At 30.8% G+C, this 9,208-nt stretch overlaps 1 protein-coding gene and 1 pseudogene across 1 annotated transcript in view; one reads left to right on the top strand and one right to left on the bottom strand.

The window, feature by feature from the left end:
• Positions 1-2,603, bottom strand: part of LOC125845663 (filament-like plant protein 4) — an 11,475-nt pseudogene extending 8,872 nt beyond the window's left edge.
• Positions 1-9,208, top strand: part of LOC125845029 (uncharacterized) — a 901,011-nt gene that overhangs the window by 92,073 nt on the left and 799,730 nt on the right. The window lies entirely within an intron of this gene.

The following is a 9,208-nucleotide window of genomic DNA, read 5'->3' as shown; positions in this document are numbered from 1 at the left end:
CGTCGAGCCCCTACACCCCCTATTGTTTTGCGCACCGACATTTCATCGACAGACCATACACTCATATTTTTCTCCTCATTACGAATTTCTAGTTCCTTTGAGTTAATATGGAGTTCATATTTCAGAGAATTTATTTCCCTTCCACATGACTCAATATTGCTCTTCAACATCTCTATTTCTGCTTCAGCTTGGGTTTTTTATTCACTGAGCTTTATCACCATGCTAGAACGCTCCAGCAAAGAGCTTGAGAGTGCAGAATTTACTGCTGCAGACCTGAGTAACTGTTGGTCCGAGTTAGCTTCAAACTCATGCTTCATTATCACCATGCTAGAACGCTCCTACAAAGAGCTTGAGAGTGCAGAATTTTCTGCTGCAGACCTGAGTAACTGTTGGTCTAAGTTAGCTTCAAACTCATGCTTAAATTTGTCAAGCTGTTTGGCTTTATTCTGAATCACGTCATGCAGCTTCTGTTCATGCTCTTCTTTCAAATTACGTATCTGCCGCATGTACTCCTTCAGTGCACCATCCAAATATGATGCCCTGTGTTCAGCAGTAAGCTTCAAAAGTACTAGGACTCCAGGTGATTTTTTCAGTGTCGCGGCTTCTGACTCAGCCTTCTCCCAACCTGTTCAGAGAGATGTCAATAACTCAATACTAAGTTACAGAACACTTAGTACAAGAAAAACATAAGTCAATAAGGAACATCACATGAGACAGCTTAAATTTAGTGTGTTGTTTATCCGGGTTCTCCTTATTAGGCATTTCTAACTGCACAGCAAACAACTTTTCATTCAAATCCATGACTTCATCCTCTAAGCCATTCACTTGTTCCTCCAGAGACTTAACTTGATCCTCCAATCTTCTCAAATGTGAATAAGATTTCTCACAATGTATAATTGTCAAAACAATTCGAGATTCATTTACCAAACTGAAAACTATGTCTTCTTCTTTCTAGCACCAATAAGATTGTAATGTAGAGACTAGAGAAGCAAACAAAATTTAAGAACTAAACTAGAACTTATAATTTTCAGGTTAATTTAAGACCAGCATCAATCAAATCTCAATCTAAAGCTATAAGCCTCAAAATTTAGATAAACGCAGTAGTTCTTTGCTAGCATTGACCAAATTAAGCAGCAATTTTTTTAGACAAGTCCTTGTAGATTAAAGGTCAACATGGAAGCCTTGTTGTAGATGCAAACGTATTGATAGATTGTCTGAAGGAAAAGGTATGAAGAATTACGGCTAGATAATCTAATTGCTGTGGTGGCCACAAAGAATGGGAAGAAAACGGAAATCCTAGGTCAAGGACCAAAGCCAAAAATGATTTCGACTCCTGTAAAAGTATTTCGGATCGCATCAGGCCACAAACAGGGCATCACTGGAACATGTAAATCATTACAACCAACCCTATTTCTAAACAGGCTTGCCAGATGCTAGACGAAGTGGACAATATATCATTTATGAAGTTACTTTACAATGCACTTCAGAATTCATATAATGAGAGGGAAAACTAACACAAACTCATTTGACAGTATCTAAGAGAAGGAAGAAATAAACACAATCTTGATCAAAATATATATTCATGCTCTTAGAAAAGAGCCAACTATTAACTGGAGAAAAATGAATTAATGAATACACTTGAAACCAAAATAATGATCGAAACACTGATTCTAGACGAACTTTAGGGACAACTTATTATCAAGACGAGGACAAACAAACTTAGTCACACAGATAAATTTGATCATTTTTAAAAATCAAAATATTACAGGAAATTCAATGGCAGTTAGGCTAAACAAAATTAGATAAAAAGCTTAAAGCATATAAGCCGCCAATATCCATAAATGATTACTCGATGCTCAAAAATAGACAATATGACAGATTAAAGACTCAGAACAAAGCTAGAACTCACTGTTAGATTAATATTATTTATTAGAGCAAATTAAATGGCTAGTACTTAAGACAGAAATTTAAACGCAAAGGCACGACATATGTACGCTTAAATGATCCCAAAACATGAAAATTAAGCTAATCCAGATTCAAAATATCATGTAAAACGAAGAAGACAACATTTTTCAATAGCTACTATATCCATTTGTAAAGCAGAAATTTTTCTTCAGCCTATTAACATATAAACATTAGAACTTTCTTCAAATATTCAAAAATCAAAGTCGACAATGAACTTGTTTATCCAAGGGAAGTCAATAAACAAAGAATTCAACTTCCAAATATCACAATCTCGACCAAAAAAAAACCTCATTTGATTTTCTCAATCATTTTTTCACGAAACCCCACGTAACATTAACCATTTTATTTATTTAATCCAAGAAAAAAAGAAATCACAAAACCCACCTACACAAATTTACGCAAGAAACCCTATAACCAACAAACAAAAAAGTGAATCATCAAACCAGTAATCAAAAAAATACACAAAACGAAGATAAAACCCAATTATTTTCCTACAAGTAAACATCATAAACAGAGAAAGACTCACAAGTTTGAAGGAATGAGAAATCGAGCAGAGACAATTGTATGATTCGATATATTAGAAAGTACCGGTCCCACTCCAGCATTCAATTTTCCAACCCTGATGAATTAGCCGCCATTGCTTGTCTCTTCGCCACAGATGAACTGGGTCGTCGTCTTCTCCTCCTCCTTCAAGAAAACAAGAAGAAAGCTAACTATTATAATGCATAAGCGGGCAAAAGAGGGCTGATTTGAATTGACTCGATTTAGGTATCCGTTAGGAGCGGACAACGGATTTTTTTTGAAGGGATTCGTTCTTGTGAGACATTTTTTATTTATTCAATTCTTTTTGTTTAATTGACAAATATTTAATGAAATTATCATTTTTTCCATTTATTTGAGAAAAAGTTCACAAATGTTAATTTTCTATTTAAAAATTTATTTCTTAAAGACAGTTTTGAAAAATTATATTTTTTTCTATATTTCTTAATATTCATGTTCAGTCAATTTACGTAAATTATATAAATTGGAACTGAAGTAATTAATATGGTTCGGGTTGACACTCTACAAACTTTCTATAAATGGTTGATTTATATTCTTTTTGAGGTTTTATTTCTCTTAAAATAATTTCAAAAATGAAATTGTATGTTACATTTCTCCATCCTCTATATTGTTATTCTTGGAGTTAATTTCCGTCAGTTGCATACTAAAATTATTTTGGATGTGCACAAAGTAAAACCTTGCTCCTATGCAATTGCTTGCAAACCAATTTTTTTAGGTATCCGTTAGGAACGGACAACGAAAGAGGGCTGATCAATTTTTTTGAAGGGATTCTTTCTTGTTGCTCCTTTTTGTTGGTCCTAGTTCTTTAGGAAGTCCAAAAGTAATAATTCAAATATTTATCCAATTAAGAAGCTAAAATGGCTACGAATATTGTTTTGCCAATAAAAAATAGTGAAAATTACAGATTTATACTACTTAAGATTTTAATTTACAATATATGCATATACTTTTATTTAATTACAAATGTAGTTTATAAATTATAAACATAACAGATTAATTAATTTTTATTTTAATTTAATTATTTAATTTTGATTTTCTTCTCTCCTATTTTTGGGATTATGTGCCTTATTTATCTCTCCAATTAAAGTTCTTAATACACACGTTTCTACCTTTCAAATATTATTTCATTTTTTTCCTTTTTTATTCAATCAATGAAAAGTAAAAGTCTTTTAGGTTTCCAACAATTCACTATTTTCTAAACTTCATTATCCCCTGTGCAGTTTTCATTGAAAGAAATTTTAACCATTGTTTTTCTCTCTTCCGTTCATATTGATCATTTTCATATTTCATCACTTCTCTCATTAGTTCATCACTTGCACCATTTTTATATTTCATCTTAAGCTCATCACTCAATATTCTATTTTCATATTTCGATCAATATGGTTAGGATGCCCCAAAAAAACCCTGAAGATTGATACCGGTACTGTTAGTGAAAGTGAACCAATTGGAAGATGCGGAAATTAATTCAAAAGGGGGAGAACTAAAAAGGAGCATGTTCTGTTAACACTTAATTTTATGAAATATGTTGTTGAATTTTTGTTCTTTACAAAATATTTTTGGTACACTTTTGGATGTCACTTTAATTGGTATTTTCTATCAGTTTTTATGCGTATTTTACGTTCAATTACCACCACTTATTTGGTACATTTTACATCAATATTACGAAAAATATATCAGTTTGGTGCTTATATTGTGTTCAATGAACTGACAAATACATTTACTTGTTTATATTTATTTGTCAAAATATGTGTAATTGTGGTCTCAAACTATTTTTTAAAGCCAACAATTAGATGTATTACATATTTATTGTGTGAGGTTAGTATATAATACCAACAATTCAGCCATTATATATCACCAATTAATTTGAACATTTATATCGTATTTCACCAAGAAAATAACAATGTAGTAAATCAATATGCCATCACCAATGTTACAACAACAATTACACCAATATTATGAAGTGAGCCTTAATATGATTTAGTCAACACTTTCAAATATTTCATGAATATTACAAAAATCACACCAATATCAGTTTTTACAGTAATTTTTTCACAAAAATATGAATTATACAAACAAGCAAACAACAATGATATAATAATCAATACACCAATAATACGAATTAGCCAATCAACATTAACCATATTGGATTAAACTGCAATTAACATTCATTAAAAACATCTAAATTTCAACAAAAGCACAAAAGATTCAACTACAAACTTGTTTAAATAAAATCAAAACACTATCAATTACACCAAATCATCTACACCATCTACACTATCAATTACACATAATAATCTACCATCACAAATCAGCAAGCATTATAACCAATTTAATATTTCTTCAACTTTGTTATCTATACCAAATCAAACGACTAAATACACCAATAGATGTACCAAAATATTAACTTTGATGTTGGTGTTTATATAAGGTCCAAAAGATATCAATTAAACGTGATTACATACCATAAATAATTTGTGAATTATTGTGCTTTTTCTATAGACAAAAGATACGTAAGTGCACTGATCAATTACACCAAATATTATACCAAAAAGTATTCACTGAATCGGACGTTTAATAACCACCAAAGTTGATTTTTCTATACGACCTAATGTATAACATTCACCCCAAAAATATTTAGTGTATCGGACGTTTAATATTTCTTCAATTTATTATCTATACCAAATTAGACAACTAAATACACCAATAGTGTACCAAAATATTAACTTGAAGTTGATATTTATATAAGGTCTAAAAAATACCAATAATACCATATCACACCCCAAAATAAATTATCGATTTATTGTGTTTATATAAGGCCTACAACATATCAATTACACTAGAACACATACAAAAAGTAATTGTGAATTATGGTGTTTATCTATGGACAACAAGATACGCAAGTGCATTAATCAATTAAACCTAATGTTATATCAAAAATGTTCACTGAATCCAACAAAATTTTATTTTTCTATACTACCTAATGTATAACACTCACACTAAAAATAAACGATGAATAATGGTATTTATAAAAAAACATATACAGAATACCAATTTCACCACATCATCTCCACAATGTTCACTATCAATTAAACCTAATCATATACCAAAATAATAATATTTATTATTTATTCAAGAATTAAAAAATAGTATCATTGCACCTGACCATTTGCCAAGACAGATGAATTTTATACTAACCACAAGAACATACAATTTAAACAAAAGAACAAATATCAAAACGGCCTAATACAGATTGCAAGAAAAACGATCATAAGAAAAAAATCATAAATATATTAACATAATCACGAAAAAAATACCAATTCAATCGTTATTTGTTCAAATATCTGATGTGTTCCACCGTCCGTTGTGTTGAATTAGAATTCAAAAATAGTTGGTATTCATATTTGAACAATCGGTCAAATGAGTAAAAAGAGAGTTTTATTTTTGTTAAAAACCTTCTTTCATGGGAGAGAAAATATAACAAATCTGAGTAAATTGTGGAAGGTAAAATAATTGGAGAAAATCAGGGATTAGAGATAATCATGGCTGACTATTTCTACGTTTTTTTTTATAAAAAAAAAAATAGAAATTCTAGTTTTGAAAAAACAACTATTGTTATATAGGTGGAAAAAAAACTATCGCCATATAGTAGTAATTAAGGTACTTAAGTTGTATACTTACGTTTTTTGCCCTAAAAAATAATGAAAATCCATAGATTCTCTCTTCATTGAAAAAAGTAATAATTCAAACAATGTTGATCTAATAAATTGATAGTAGTACTTTGTTAAGTAATACACATATGTTTCAATTTATCTGTCTTATTTTTTAGTTTATTTTCAGATATTTCTTTTTACAACTCATTAATTCTAATTGTTCACTTGAAATATTTTGAGACCACAAAATTAAAGGACATTTTAATTAATTGTACGTATTTTTAGTTTAAGATCGTAAAATTAAAAAAAAAAAACTTTATTTTCTTAAACTCCGTGTCAAGTTAAAATCAATAACATTGAAATTGTGAAAGTAATGTATGTGTGAAATTAGGGACACTTGCTGCATAGACACAAAAAAATGACAAAAATAATCTCTTATTTTTAAGATAGGTTTGAAATAGACATTTAAATTAGGAGTTGAAATAGTGTAGACAAAATCAAAATCATAACTTTTTGAATATTTGATTTTCATTTCAAAATCAAGTATTTTCAAAATTTGTCCAAAATTTTTAAGTTTTATATCTTCTCTTAATACTAATTGCAATACTCACATTGTTATTTTAGAAATCCTCATAAGATTTTTCTGAAAAAATTTTGGGTGCTTCAAGGCCAGATCCATAGCCTAATGCACACAAAAACTGAGGAATTTACGTAATACCTAGGAAATAACATGTAAATACGAAAATATACGTTAAAAAAATTATGTGAGTATACTTGATCATATCTCTTCTCTTAATACTAATTGCAATACTCACATCGTTTTTTTAGAAATCCTCATAACATTTTTCTGAAAAATTTTTGGGTGCTCCAAGGTCAGATCCATAGGCTAATGCACACAAAAACTGAGGAATTTACGTAATACCTAAGATATAACATGTAAATGCAAAAATATACGTTAAAAAAATTATGTGAGTATACTTGATACTTCCCAAACTCATTACGAAGGTCCTCATAAAGTTTGTTGAGAAAAAAAAATTTGGTGCTCTAGGGTGCCAGATCCATGGGCTATATAACACACGAAAAATCGAGAATTTTGGGTAATTCCTAAAAAAAAGGGTCTGTAAATGTGGAAATAGATAATAAAAAATGGTTTGAGTATACGTGGTGGTTTCCCAACTCATTACGGAGGTCCTCATAAAGTTTTTTAAGAAGAAACATTTTGGTGCTCCGGGGTGCCAAATCCATGGGCTATAATACATGAAAAATTGAGAATTTTAAGTAATTCTTGAAAAAAAATGGGATGTAAATGCGGAAATAGGCATTAAAAAAATTGTGTGAGTATACGTGGTGGTTCCCCAACTCATTATGGAGTAATATTTTTTGAGAAAAAAATTGGGTGTTCCGTGGCGCCAGATCAATGGCTATAACAAACGAAAAATCGAGGATTTTAGGTAATTCCTAAAAAAGTGCATGTAAATGGAGAAATAGGCTTTAAAAATGGTGTGAGTATATGTGGTGGTTCCCCAACTAATTACGGAGGTCCTTATTAAGTTTTTTGAGAAAAAAATTTGGGATCTCCGGTGCGCCAAATCCATGGGCATTTCTAAAAAAGGGCATTTAAATGCGGAAATAGGCGTTAAAAATGGTGTGAGTATACGTACTAGTTCCAGCGATGCACCCGCGCGGCGGGGAGGCGTGAAATCATTAAAGGAAGGGTGTTTTTGGAATTTCGAAGGAAATCCTATGCTATATCATGTTGGAGTTTTCCCCAAGACGAGATGATCGAGAAAAAAAGCAAAAATAAACGCTAGGTTACAAAGAAGAGGAGGTGGAACACGTGGTACAATACTCGAATCCAAAACGGAAGTTGGGATTCAAAGTTTGATTACTATGTCTTCTTTTTCATCTTTGTTCTTAGTAAACTTGTTCTCATCCATGGAGTAGATTCTTAAAGGGTATTTGACAAAAATGTTGTATTGATAAATTTGTTGGGATTTCGATTTTCATTCTTATGCTTGAACTTATTATGGGAATTTGAATTGAATTGCAACCTTGTTCATTATTTTATTTAATCGAAAGAGGAATATCTTGGTGAATATTGTTGAATAGTTTTGTTGGATTGAATCAATATATATTCTATAAAGAAATCGAAGGAGCTTGTTGATAATTATTGATTAAATCTCAAGGAAAAATAGTTGAAGGACGTTACTTCCTTAAGAACACTCATTAACATGTTCTTGCATAATAGAATCACATGATTATAATTGGTTTATTCTTTAACTTGAGATTTACTCGGAAGAAAAAGGCTTAAGGTTAATCTAATAAGCTATCAAATTCGAGAGAATCGATAGAACTTTAGATGTGATAAATGAATGTGGTCAAATCCCAACTATCATTATGCACTTGTTTCGTCTTGTACCCTATCTTTTATTATTCATATTAGACTTCGTAGTTACTAATTGTTTTTAATTATCATTTAGTCTATAAAAGTGGTTCATAATCACAACCAACTCCTTTATTTTGATCACCTGAACAATAGTTAGTAAGATTTAATTGAATTATTATTTGTACCAATCCTTGTGGAGACGATCTTTATACTATACTATCTTTGACTAGAAAAGCGCTAAACTTATAGTGTGTTTGTGCTCGTCATGCTCTGGGCGCCAGATCCATGGGATATAACAGACGAAAATCGAGGATTTTTGGTCATTCCTAAAAAAGAGCCTCTAAATGCGAAAATAGGCGTAAAAAATGGTGTGAGTATACATGGTGGTTCCCCAACTCAATATAGAGGTCCTCATAAAGTTTTTTGAGAAAAAAATTTGGGTAATCCAGGGCACCAGATTCATGGGCTATAACACAAAAAATTGTGAATTTTGGGTAATTCCTAAGAAATGCTTGTAAATGCGGAAATATGCGTTAAAAAATTGTGTGAGTATACGTATTGGTTCCCCAACTCATTACACAGGTCCTCATAATGTTTTTTGAGAAAAAATCTTTGGATGCTCCGGAGCGCCAGATCCATGGGCCAT

Source organism: Solanum stenotomum, chromosome 11 (genome assembly GCF_019186545.1).
Source record: "Solanum stenotomum isolate F172 chromosome 11, ASM1918654v1, whole genome shotgun sequence".
Lineage (NCBI taxonomy): Eukaryota > Viridiplantae > Streptophyta > Magnoliopsida > Solanales > Solanaceae > Solanum > Solanum stenotomum.
Note: the sequence above shows the minus strand (reverse complement) of the source record. Positions and strands in the feature narration are given on the sequence as shown.